Here is a 13794-nt window from a genome sequence, read left to right on the forward strand (position 1 = left end):
GCCTTCCGTGGGTGAGTGGACACAGCCAGATCCGCACTGCGCCCTGCCTGCCCATCTCCCGTGGGTGAGTGGACAGAGCCAGATCCGCACTGCGCCCTGCCTGCCCGTCTCCCGTGGGTGAGTGGACACAGCCAGATCCGCACTGCGCGCTGCCTGCCCGTCTCCCGTGGGCGAGTGGACACAGCCAGATCCGCACTGCGCGCTGCCGGCCCGTCTGCCGTGGGTGAGTGGACACAGCCCGATCCGCACTGCGCCCTGCCTGACCGTCTGCCGTGGGTGAGTGGACACAGCCAGGTCCGCACTGCGCGCTGCCTGCCCGTCTCCCGAGGGTGAGTGGACACAGCCAGATCCGCACTGCGCGCTGACGGCCCGTCTGCCGTGGGTGAGTGGACACAGCCAGATCCGCACTGCGCGCTGCCTGCCCGTCTCCCGTGGGTGAGTGGACACAGCCAGATCCGCACTGCGCGCTGCCTGCCCGTCTGCCATGGGTGAGTGGACACAGCCCGATCCGCACTGCGCCCTGCCTGACTGTCTCCCGTGGGTGAGTGGACACAGCCAGATCCGCACTGCGCCCTGCCTGCCCGTCTGCCGTGGGCGAGTGGACACAGCCAGATCCGCACTGCGCCCTGCCTGACCGTCTGCTGTGGGTGAGTGGACACAGCCAGATCCACACTGCGCCCTGCCTGCCCCTCTGCCGTGGGCGAGTGGACACAGCCAAATCCGCACTGCGCCCTGCTTGACCGTCTGCCGTGGGTGAGTGGACACAGACAGATCTGCACTGCGCCCTGCCTGCCGGTCTCTCGTGGGTGAGTGGACACAGCCAGATCCGCACTGCGCCCTGCTTGCCCGTCTGCCGTGGGCGAGTGGACACTGCCAGATCCGCATTGCGCCCTGCCTGACCGTCTGCCGTGGGTGAGTGGACACAGCCAGATCCACACTGCGCCCTGCCTGCCCGTCTGCCGTGGGCGAGTGGACACAGCCAGATCCGCACTGCGCCCTGCCTGACCGTCTGTCGTGGGTGAGTGGACACAGCCAGATCCGCACTGCGCCCTGCCTAACAGCCTTCCGTGGGTGAGTGGACACAGCCAAATCCGCAGTGTGCCCTGCATGCCCGCCTCCCCTGGGCGAGTGGACACAGCCAGATCCGCAGTGCGCTCTGCCTGCCCGTGTGCCGTGGGTGAGTGGACACAGCCAGATCCGCACTGCGCCCTGCCTGACCGTCTGCCGTGGGTGAGTGGACACAGCCAGATCCACACTGCGCCCTGCCTGCCCGTCTGCCGTGTGTGAGTGGACACAGCCAGATCCGCACTGCGCCCTGCCTGACCGTCTCCCGTGGGTGAGTGGACACAGCCAGATCCGCACTGCGCCCTGCCTGCCCGTCTCCCGTGGGTGAGTGGACACAGCCAGATCCGCACTGCACCTTGCCTGCCCGTCTCCCGTCAGTGAGTGGACACAGCCAGATCCGCACTGCGCCCTGCCTGCCCGTAACCCGTGGGCGAGTGGACACAGCCAGATCCGCACTGCGCCCTGCCTGCCGGTCTCCCGTGGGTGAGTGGACACAGCCAGATCCGCACTGCGCCCTGCCTGCCTGTCTGCCGTGGGCGAGTGGACACAGCCAGATCCGCACTGCGCCCTGCCTAACCGCCTGCCGTGGGTGAGTGGACACAGGCATATCCGCACTGCGCCCTGCCTGCCCGTCTCCCGTCGGTGAGTGGACACAGCCAGATCCGCACTGCGCCCTGCCTGCCCGTCTCCCGTGGGTGAGTGGACACAGCCAGATCCGCACTGCGCCCTGCCTGCCCGTCTCCAGTGGGCGAGTGGATACAGCCAGATCCGCACTGCGCCCTGCCTTCCCGTCTCCAGTGGGCGAGTGGACACAGCCAGATCCACACTGCGCCCTGCCTGCCCGTCGGCCGTGGGTGAGTGGACACAGCCAGATCCGCACTGCGCCCTGCCTGACCGTCTCCCGTGGGTGAGTGGACACAGCCAGATCCGCACTGCGCCCTGCCTGCCCTTCTGCCGTGGGTGAGTGGACACAGCCAGATCCGCACTGCGCCCTGCCTGACCGTCTGCCGTGGGTGAGTGGACACAGCCAGATACGCACTGCGCCCTGCCTGCCCGTCTCCCGTGGGTGAGTGGACACAGGCAGATCCGCACTGCGCCCTGCCTGACCGTCTACCGTGGGTGAGTGGACACAGCCAGATCCGCACTGCGTCCTGCCTGCCCGTCTCCCGTGGGTGAGTGGACACAGCCTGAACCGCACTGCGCCTTGCCTTCCCGTCTCCTGTCAGTGAGTGGACACAGCCAGATCCGCACTGCGCCATGCCTGCCCGTCTCCCGTGGGCGAGTGGACACAGCCAGATCCGCACTGGGCCCTCCCTGCAGGTCTCCCGTGGGTGAGTGGACACAGCCAGATCCGCACTGCACCCTGCCTGCCCGTCTGCCGTGGGCGAGTGGACACAGCCAGATCCGCACTGCGCCCTACCTGACCGACTGCCGTGGGTGAGTGGACACAGCCAGATCCACACTGCGCACTGCCTGCCCGTCTGCCGTGGGCGAGTGGACACAGCCAGATCCGCACTGTGCCCTGCCTGACCGTCTGCCGTGGGTGAGTGGACACAGCCAGATCCGCACTGCGCCCTGCCTGCCCGTCTGCCGTGGGTGAGTGGACACAGCAAGATCCGCACTGCGCCCTGCCTGACCGTCTCCCGTGGGTGAGTGGACACAGCCAGATCCGCAGTGCGCCTTGCCTGCCCGTCTCACGTGGCTGAGTGGACACAGCCAGATCCGCACTGCGCCCTACCTGCCCGTCTCCCGTGGGTGAGTGGACACAGCCAGATCCGCACTGCACCCTGCCTGACCGTCATTCGTGGGTGAGTGGACACCGCCAGATCCGCACTGCGCCCTGCCTTCCCGTCTCCCGTGGGTGAGTGGACACAGCCAGATCCGGACTGCGCCCTGCCTGCCCGTCTCCCGTCAGTGAGTGGACACAGCCAGATCCGCACTGCGCCCTGCCTGCCCGTCTCCCGTGGGTGAGTGGACACAGCCAGATCCGCACTGCGCGCTGCCTGCCCGTCTCCCGTGGGCGAGTGGACACAGCCAGATCCGCACTGCGCCCTGCCTGCCCATCTGTCGTGGGCGAGTGGACACAGCCAGATTCGCACTGCGCCCTGCTGACCGTCTGCCGTCGGTGAGTGGACACAGCCAGATCCACACTGCGCCCTGCCTGCCCGTCTGCCGTGGGCGAGTGGACACAGCCATATCCGCACTGCGCACTACCTGACCGTCTGCTGTGGGTGAGTCGACACAGCCAGATCCGCACTGCGCCCTGTCTGCCCATCTGTCGTGGGCGAGTGGACACAGCCAGATCCGCACTGCGCCCTGCCTGCCCTTCTGCAGTGGGTGAGTGGACACAGCCAGATCTGCACTGCGCCCTGCCTGACCGTCTGCCGTGGGTGAGTGGACACAGCCAGATCCACACTGCGCCCTGCCTGCCCGTCTCCCGTGGGCGAGTGGACACAGCCAGATCCGCACTGCGCCCTGCCTGCCCGTCTGCCGTGGGTGAGTGGACACAGCCAGATCCGCACTGTGCCCTGCCTGACCGTCTGCCGTGGGTGAGTGGACACAGCCAGATCCGCACTGCGCCCTGCCTGCCCGTCTCCCGTGGGTGAGTGGACACAGGCAGATCCGCACTGCGCCCTGCCTGACCGTCTGCCGTGGGTGAGTGGACACAGCCAGATCCGCACTGCGCCCTGCCTGCCCGTCTCCCGTGGGTGAGTGGACACAGCCAGATCCGCACTGCGCCTTGCCTGCCCGTCTCCTGTCAGTGAGTGGACACAGCCAGATCCGCACTGCGCCATGCCTGCCCGTCTCCCGTGGGCGAGTGGACACAGCCAGATCCGCACTGCGCCCTCCCTGCCGGTCTCCCGTGGGTGAGTGGACACAGCCAGATCCGCACTGCACCCTGCCTGCCCGTCTGCCGTGGGCGAGTGGACACAGCCAGATCCGCACTGCGCCCTACCTGACCGACTGCCGTGGGTGAGTGGACACAGCCAGGTCCACACTGCGCCCTGCCTGCCCGTCTGCCGTGGGCGAGTGGACACAGCCAGATCCGCACTGCGCCCTGCCTGACCGTCTGCCGTGGGTGAGTGGACACAGCCAGATCCGCACTGCGCCCTGCCTGCCCGTCTGCCGTGGGTGAGTGGACACAGCAAGATCCGCACTGCGCCCTGCCTGACCGTCTCCCGTGGGTGAGTGGACACAGCCAGATCCGCACTGCGCCTTGCCTGCCCGTCTCACGTGGCTGAGTGGACACAGCCAGATCCGCACTGCGCCCTACCTGCCCGTCTCCCGTGGGTGAGTGGACACAGCCAGATCCGCACTGCACCCTGCCTGACCGTCATTCGTGGGTGAGTGGACACCGCCAGATCCGAACTGCGCCCTGCCTTCCCGTCTCCCGTGGGTGAGTGGACACAGCCAGATCCGCACTGCGCCCTGCCTGACCGTCTGCCGTGGGTGAGTGGACACAGCCAGATCCACACTGCGCCCTGCCTGCCCGTCTTCCGTGGGTGAGTGGACACAGCCAGATCCGCACTGCACCTTGCCTGCCCGTCTCCCGTCAGTGAGTGGACACAGCCAGATCCGCACTGCGCCCTGCCTGCCCGTCTCCCGTGGGTGAGTAGGCACAGCCAGATCCGCACTGCGCGCTGCCTGCCCGTCTCCCGTGGGCGAGTGGAAACAGCCAGATCCGCACTGCGCGCAGCCTGCCCGTCTGTCATGGGCGAGTGGACACAGCCATATCCGCACTGCGCCCTGCCTGCCCATCTGCCGTGGGTGAGTGGACACAGCCAGATCCGCACTGCGCCCTGCCTGCCCGTCTGCCGTGGGTGAGTGGACACAGCCAGATCCGCACTGCGCCCTGCCTGCTCGTCTGCCGTGGGTGAGTGGACACAGCCAGATCCGCACTGCGCCTTGCCTGCTCGTCTCCCGTCGGTGAGTGGACACAGCCAGATCCACACTGCGCCCTGCCTGCCCGTCTCCCGTGGGTGAGTGGACACAGCCAAATCCGCACTGCGCCCTGCCTGCCCGTCTCCCGTGGGCGAGTGGACACAGCCAGATCCGCACTGCGCCCTGCCTGCCCGTCTCCCGTGGGTGAGTGGACACAGCCAGATCCGTACTGCGCGCTGCCTGCCCGTCTCCCGTGGGCGAGTGGACACAGCCAGATCCGCACTGAGCCCTGTCTGCCCATCTGTCGTGGGCGAGTGGACACAGCCAGATTCGCACTGCACCCTGCCTGACCGTCTGCCGTCGGTGAGTGGACACAGCCAGATCCGCACTGCGCCCTGCCTGCCCGTCTGCCGTGGGCGAGTGGACACAGCCAGATCCGCACTGCGCACTACCTGACCGTCTGCTGTGGGTGAGTCGACACAGCCAGATCCGCACTGCGCCCTGCCTGCCCATCTGTCGTGGGCGAGTGGACACAGCCAGATCCGCACTGCGCCCTGCCTGCCCTTCTGGCGTGGGTGAGTGGACACAGCCAGATCCGCACTGCGCCCTGCCTGCCCGTCTCCCGTGGGTGAGTGGACACAGCCAGATCCGCAGTGCGCCCTGCTTGCCCGTCTCCCGTGGGCGAGTGGACACAGCCAGATCCGCACTGCGCGCTGCCTACCCATCTCCCGTGTGCGACTGGACACAGCCAGATCCGCACTGCGCGCTGCCTGCCCGTCTGTCGTGGGCGAGTGGACACAGCCATATCCGCACTACGCCCTGCCTGACCGTCTGCCGTGTGTGAGTGGACACAGCCAGATCCACACTGCGCCCTGCCTGCCCGTCTGCCGTGGGCGAGCGGACACAGCCAGATCCGCACTGTGCACTGCCTGACCATCTGCCGTGGGTGAGTGGACACAGCCAGATCCGCACTGCGCCCTGCCTGACCGCCTGTCGTGGGTGAGTGGACACAGCCAGATCCGCACTGCGCCGTGCCTGCCCGTCTGCCGTGGGTGAGTGGACACAGCCAGATCCACACTGCGCCCTGCCTGCCCGTCTGCCGTGGGTGAGTGGACACAGCCAGATCCGCACTGCGCCCTTCCTGACCGTCTCCCATGGGTGAGTGGACACAGCCAGATACGCACTGCGGCTTGCCTGCCCGTCTCACGTGGGTGAGTGGACACAGCCAGATCCGCACTGCGCCCTACCTGCCCGTCTCCCATTGGTGAGTGGACACAGCCAGATCCGCACTGCGCCCTGCCTGACCGTCCTTCGTGGGTGAGTGGACACCGCCAGATCTGCACTGCGCCCTCCCTGCCCGTCTCCCGTGGGTGAGTGGACATAGCCAGATCCGCCCTGCGCCCTGCCTGCCCGTCTCCCGTCAGTGAGTGGACACAGCCAGATCCGCACTGCGCCCTGCCTGCCCGTCGGCCGTGGGCGAGTGGACACAACCAGATCCGCACTGCGCCCTGCCTGACCGTCTGCCGTGGGTGAGTGGACACAGCCAGATCCGCACTGCGCGCTGCCTGACCGCCTGCCTTGGGTGAGTGGACACAGCCAGATCCGCACTGCGCCCTGCCTGCCCGTCTCCCGTGGGCGAGTGGATACAGCCAGATCCGCACTGCGCCCTGCTTGCCCTTCTGCCGTGGGTGAGTGGACACAGCCAGATCCGCACTGCGCCCTGCCTGACCGTCTGCCGTGTGTGAGTGGACACAGCCAGAACCACACTGCACCCTGCCTGCCCGTCTGCCGTGGGTGAGTGGACACAGCCCGATCCGCACTGCGCCCTGCCTGACCGTCTGCCGTGGGTGAGTGGACACAGCCAGATCCGCACTGCGCCCTGCCTGACCGTGTGCTGTGGGTGAGTGGACACAGCCAGATCCACACTGCGCCCTGCCTGCCCCTGTGCCGTGGGCGTGTGGACACAGCCAGATCCGCACTGCGCCGTGCCTGACCGTCTGCCGTGGGTGAGTGGACACAGCCAGATCCACACTGCGCCCTGCCTGACCGTCTGCCGTGGGTCAGTGGACACCGCCAGATCCGCCTTGCGCCCTGCCTACCCGTCTCCCGTGGGTGAGTGGACACAGCCAGATCCACACTGCGTCCTGCCTGCCATCTGCCGTGGGTGAGTGAACACAACCAGATCCGCACTGCGCCCTGCCTGACCGTCTCCCGTGGGTGAGTGGACACAGCCAGATCCGTACTGCGCCTTGCCTGCCCGTCTCACGTGGGTGAGTGGACATAGCCAGATCCGCACGGCGCCCTACCTGCCCGTCTCCCGTGGGTGAGTGGACACAGCCAGATCCGCACTGCACCCTGCCTGACCGTCCTTCGTGGATGAGTGGACACCGCCAGATCCGCACTGCGCCCTGCCTGCCCGTCTCCCGTGGGTGGGTGGACACAGCCAGATCCGCACTGAGCCCTGCCTGCCCGTCTCCCGTCAGTGAGTGGACACAGCCAGATCCGCACTGCGCCCTGCCTGCCCGTCTGCCGAGGGCGAGTGGACACAGCCAGATCCGCACTGCGCCCTGCCTGACCGTTTGCTGTGGGTGAGTGGACACAGCCAGATCCGCACTGCGCCCTGCCTGACCGCCTGCCGTGGGTGAGTGGACACAGCCAGATCCGCACTACGCCCTGCTTGCCCGTTCACGGGGGCGAGTGGACACAGCCAGATCCGCACTGCGCACTGCCTGTCCTTCTGCCGTGGGTGAGTGGACACCGCCAGATCCGCACTGCGCCATGCCGGCCCGTCTGCCATGGGCGAGTGGACACAGCCAGATCCGCACTGCGCCCTGCCTGACCTTCTGCCGTGGGTGAGTGGACACAGCCAGATCCGCACTGCGCCCTGCCTAACCTCCTTCCGTGGGTGAGTGGACACAGCCAGATCCGCACTGCGCCCTGCCTGCCCGTCTCCCGTGGGTGAGTGGACAGAGCCAGATCCGCACTGCGCCCTGCCTGCCCGTCTCCCGTGGGTGAGTGGACACAGCCAGATCCGCACTGCGCGCTGCCTGCCCGTCTCCCGTGGGCGAGTGCACACAGCCAGATCCGCACTGCGCGCTGCCGGCCCGTCTGCCGTGGGTGAGTGGACACAGCCCGATCCGCACTGCGCCCTGCCTGACCTTCTGCCGTGGGTGAGTGGACACAGCCAGATCCGCACTGCGCCCTGCCTAACCTCCTTCCGTGGGTGAGTGGACACAGCCAGATCCGCACTGCGCCCTTCCTGCCCGTCTCCCGTGGGTGAGTGGACAGAGCCAGATCCGCACTGCGCCCTGCCTGCCCGTCTCCCGTGGGTGAGTGGACACAGCCAGATCCGCACTGCGCGCTGCCTGCCCGTCTCCCGTGGGCGAGTGCACACAGCCAGATCCGCACTGCGCGCTGCCGGCCCGTCTGCCGTGGGTGAGTGGACACAGCCCGATCCGCACTGCGCCCTGCCTGACCGTCTGCCGTGTGTGAGTGGACACAGCCAGGTCCGCACTGCACGCTGCCTGCCCGTCTCCCGAGGGTGAGTGGACACAGCCAGATCCGCACTGCGTGATGCCTGCCCGTCTGCCGTGGGTGAGTGGACACAGCCAGATCCGCACTGCACGCTGCCTGCCCGTCTCCCGTGGGTGAGTGGACACAGCCAGATCCGCACTGCGCGCTGCCTGCCCGTCTGCCGTGGGTGAGTGGACACAGCCCGATCCGCACTGCGCCCTGCCTGACTGTCTGCCGTGGGTGAGTGGACACAGCCAGATCCGCACTGCGCCCTGCCTGCCCGTCTGCCATGGGCGAGTGGACACAGCCAGATCCGCACTGCGCCCTGCCTGACCGTCTGCTGTGGGTGAGTGGACACAGACAGATCTGCACTGCGCCCTGCCTGCCGGTCTCTCGTGGGTGAGTGGACACAGCCAGATCCGCACTGCGCCCTGCTTGCCCGTCTGCCGTGGGCGAGTGGACACTGCCAGATCCGCATTGCGCCCTGCCTGACCGTCTGCCGTGGGTGAGTGGACACAGCCAGATCCACACTGCGCCCTGCCTGCCCGTCTGCCGTGGGCGTGTGGACACAGCCAGATCCGCACTGCGCCCTGCCTGACCGTCTGTCGTGGGTGAGTGGACACAGCCAGATCCGCACTGCGCCCTGCCTAACAGCCTTCCGTGGGTGAGTGGACACAGCCAAATCCGCACTGTGCCCTGCATGCCCGTCTCCCCTGGGCGAGTGGACACAGCCAGATCCGCAGTGCGCTCTGCCTGCCCGTCTGCCGTGGGTGAGTGGACACAGCCAGATCCGCACTGCGCCCTGCCTGACCATCTGCCGTGGGTGAGTGGACACAGCCGGATCCACACTGCGCCCTGCCTGCCCGTCTGCCGTGTGTGAGTGGACACAGCCAGATCCGCACTGCGCCCTGCCTGACCGTCTCCCGTGGGTGAGTGGACACAGCCAGATCCGCACTGCGCCCTGCCTGCCCGTCTCCCGTGGGTGAGTGGACACAGCCAGATCCGCACTGCACCTTGCCTGCCCGTCTCCCGTCAGTGAGTGGACACAGCCAGATCCGCACTGCGCCCTGCCTGCCCGTCTCCCGTGGGTGAGTGGACACAGCCAGATCCGCACTGCGCGCTGCCTACCCGTCTCCCGTGGGCGAGTGGACACAGCCAGATCCGCACTGCGCCCTGCCTGCCCGTGTGCCGTGGGCAAGTGGACACAGCCAGATCCGCACTGCGCCCTACCTGATCGTCTGCCGTGGGTGAGTGGACACAGCCAGATCCACACTGCGCCCTGCCTGCCCATCTGCCGTGGGCGAGTGGACACAGCCAGATCCGCACTGCGCCCTGCCTGACAGTCTGCCGTGGGTGAGTGGACACAGCCAGATCCGCACTGCGCCCTGCCTAACCGCCTGCCGTGGGTGAGTGGACACAGCCAGATCCGCACTGCGCCCTGCCTCCCCGTCTCCCGTCAGTGAGTGGACACAGCCAGATCCGCACTGCACCTTGCCTGCCCGTCTCCCGTCAGTGAGTGGACACAGCCAGATCCGCACTGCGCCCTGCCTGCCCGTCTCACGTGGGTGAGTGGACACAGCCATATCCGCACTGCGCCCTGCCTGCCCGTCTGCCGTGGGTGAGCGGACACAGCCAGATCCACACTGCGCCCTGCCTGCCCGTCTGCCGTGGGTGAGTGGACACAGCCAGATCCGCACTGCGCCCTGCCTGACTGTCTCCCGTGGGTGAGTGGACACAGCCAGATCCGCACTGCGCCTTGCCTGCCCGTCTCACGTGGGTGAGTGGACACAGCCAGATCCGCACTGCGCCCTACCTGCCCGTCACCCTTAGGCGAGTGGACACAGCCAGATCCACACTGCGCCCTGCCTGCCCGTCTGCCGTGGGCGAGTGGACACAGCCAGATCCGCACTGCGCACTACCTGACCGTCTGCTGTGGGTGAGTCGACACAGCCAGATCCGCACTGCGCCCTGCCTGCCCATCTGTCCTGGGCGAGTGGACACAGCCAGATCAGCACTGCGCCCTGCCTGCCCTTCTGCCGTGGGTGAGTGGACACAGCCAGATCCGCACTGCGCCCTGCCTGACCGTCTGCCTTGGGTGAGTGGACACAGCCAGATCCACACTGCGCCCTGCCTGCCCGTCTGCCGTGGGCTTGTGGACACAGCCCGATTCGCACTGCGCCATGCCTGACCGTCTGCCGTGGGCGAGTGGACACAGCCAGATCCGCACTGCGCCCTGCCTGACCGTCTGACGTGGGTGAGTGGACACAGCCAGATCCACACTGCGCCCTGCCTGCCCCTCTGCCGTGGGAGAGTGGAAACAGCCAGATCCGCACTTTGCCCTGCCTGACCGTCTGCCGTGGGTGAGTGAACACAGCCAGATCCGCACTGCGCCCTGCCTGCCGCTCTGCCGTGGGAGAGTGGAAACAGCCAGATCCGCACTTTGCCCTGCCTGACCGTCTGCCGTGGGTGAGTGAACACAGCCAGATCCGCACTGCGCCCTGCCTGCCCGTCTGCCGTGGGCGAGTGGACACAGCCAGATCCGCACTGCGCCCTGCCTGCCCGTCTCCAGTGGGCGAGCGGACACAGCCAGATCAGCACTGCGCCCTGCCTAACCGCCTGCCGTGGGTGAGTGGACACAGCCAGATCCGCAGTGCGCCCTGCCTAACCGCCTGCCGTGGGTGAGTGGACACAGCCAGATCCGCACTGCGCCCTGCCTGCCCGTCTCCCGGGGGCGAGTGGACACAGCCAGATCCGCACTGCGCCCTGCCTGCCCTTCTGCCGTGGGTGAGTGGACACAGCCAGATCCGCACTGCGCCCTACCTGACCATCTGCCGTGGGTTTGTGGACACAGCAAGATCCGCACTGCGCCTTGCCTGCCCGTCTCCCGTCAGTGAGTGGACACAGCCAGATCCGCACTGCGCCCTGTCTGCCCGTCTGCTGTGTGTGAGTGGACACAGCCAGATCCGCATTGCGCCATGCCTGCCCGTCTCCCGTCAGTGAGTGGACACAGCCAGATCCGCACTGCGCGCTGCCTGCCCGTATCCCGTGGGTGAGTGGACACAGCCAGATCCGCACTGCGCCCTGCCTGCCCGTCTCCCGTGGGCGAGTAGACACAGCCAGATCGGCACTGCGCGCTGCCTGCCCGTCTATCGTGGGCGGGTGGACACAGCCATATCCGTACTGCGCCCTGCCTGCCCGTCTGCCGTGGGTGAGTGGACACAGCCAGATCCGCACTGCGCTCTGCATGCCCGTCACTCGTGGGCGAGTGGACACAGCCAGATCCACACTGCGCCCTGCCTGACCGCCTGCCGTGGGTGAGTGGACACAGCCAGATCCGCACTGCGCCCTGCCTGCCCGTCTCCCGTGGGCGAGTGGACACAGCCAGATCCGCACTGCGCCCTGCCTGCCCTTCTGCCGTGGGTGAGTGGACACAGCCAGATCCGCACTGCGCCCTGCCTGACCGTCTGCCGTGGGTGAGTGGACACAGCCAGATCCGCACTGCGCCCTGCCTGCCCGTCTCCCGTGGGTGAGTGGACACAGCCAGATCCGCACTGCGCCCTGCCTGACCGTCTGCCGTGGGTGAGTGGACACAGCCAGATCCGCACTGCGCCCTGCCTGCCCGTCTCCCGTGGGTGAGTGGACACAGCCAGATCCGCACTGCGCCTTGCCTGCCCGTCTCCTGTCGGTGAGTGGACACAGCCAGATCCGCACTGCGCCCTGCCTGCCCGTCTCCCGTGGGCGAGTGGACACAGCCAGATCCGCACTGTGCCCTGCCTGCCGGTCTCCCGTGGGTGAGTGGACACAGCCAGATCCGCACTGCGCCCTGCCTGCCCGTCTGCCGTGGGCGAGTGGACACAGCCAGATCCGCACTGCGCCCTACCTGATCGTCTGCCGTGGGTGAGTGGACACAGCCAGATCCACACTGCGCCGTGCCTGCCCGTCTGCCGTGGGCGAGTGGACACAGCCAGATCCGCACTGCGCCCTGCCTGACAGTCTGCCGTGGGTGAGTGGACACAGCCAGATCCGCACTGCGCCCTGCCTAACCGCCTGCCGTGGGTGAGTGGACACAGCCAGATCCGCACTGCGCCCTGCCTCCCCGTCTCCCGTCAGTGAGTGGACACAGCCAGATCCGCACTGCACCTTGCCTGCCCGTCTCCCGTCAGTGAGTGTACACAGCCAGATCCGCACTGCGCCCTGCCTGCCCGTCTCCCGTGGGTGAGTGGACACAGACATATCCGCACTGTGCCCTGCCTGCCCGTCTGCCGTGGGTGAGCGGACACAGCCAGATCCACACTGCGCCCTGCCTGCCCGTCTGCCGTGGGTGAGTGGACACAGCCAGATCCGCACTGCGCCCTGCCTGACTGTCTCCCGTGGGTGAGTGGACACAGCCAGATCCACACTGCGCCCTGCCTGACTGTCTCCCGTGGGTGAGTGGACACAGCCAGATCCGCACTGCCCCTTGCCTGCCCGTCTCACGTGGGTGAGTGGACACAGCCAGATCCGCACTGCGCCCTACCTGCCCGTCTCCCGTAGGCGAGTGGACACAGCCAGATCCACACTGCGCCCTGCCTGCCCGTCTGCCGTGGGCGAGTGGACACAGCCAGATCCGCACTGCGCACTACCTGACCGTCTCCTGTGGGTGAGTCGACACAGCCAGATCCGCACTGCGCCCTGCCTGCCCATCGGTCGTGGGCGAGTGGACACAGCCAGATCCGCACTGCGCCCTGCCTGCCCTTCTGCCGTGGGTGAGTGGACACAGCCAGATCCGCACTGCGCCCTGCCTGACCCTCTGCCGTGGGTGAGTGGACACAGCCAGATCCACACTGCGCCCTGCCTGCCCGTCTGCCGTGGGCTTGTGGACACAGCCCGATCCGCACTGCGCCCTGCCTGACCGTCTGCCGTGGGCGAGTGGACACAGCCAGATCCGCACTGCGCCCTGCCTGACCGTCTGACGTGGGTGAGTGGACACAGCCAGATCCACACTGCGCCCTGCCTGCCCCTCTGCCGTGGGAGAGTGGAAACAGCCAGATCCGCACTTTGCCCTGCCTGACCGTCTGCCGTGGGTGAGTGAACACAGCCAGATCCGCACTGCGCCCTGCCTGCCGCTCTGCCGTGGGAGAGTGGAAACAGCCAGATCCGCACGTTGCCCTGCCTGACCGTCTGCCGTGGGTGAGTGAACACAGCCAGATCCGCACTGCGCCCTGCCTGCCCGTCTGCCGTGGGCGAGTGGACACAGCCAGATCCGCACTGCGCCCTGCCTGCCCGTCTCCAGTGGGCGAGCGGACACAGCCAGATCAGCACTGCGCCCTGCCTAACCGCCTGCCGTGGGTGAGT

The sequence above is a fragment of the Microcebus murinus genome, chromosome 12 (genome assembly GCF_040939455.1).
Source record: "Microcebus murinus isolate Inina chromosome 12, M.murinus_Inina_mat1.0, whole genome shotgun sequence".
NCBI lineage: Eukaryota > Metazoa > Chordata > Mammalia > Primates > Cheirogaleidae > Microcebus > Microcebus murinus.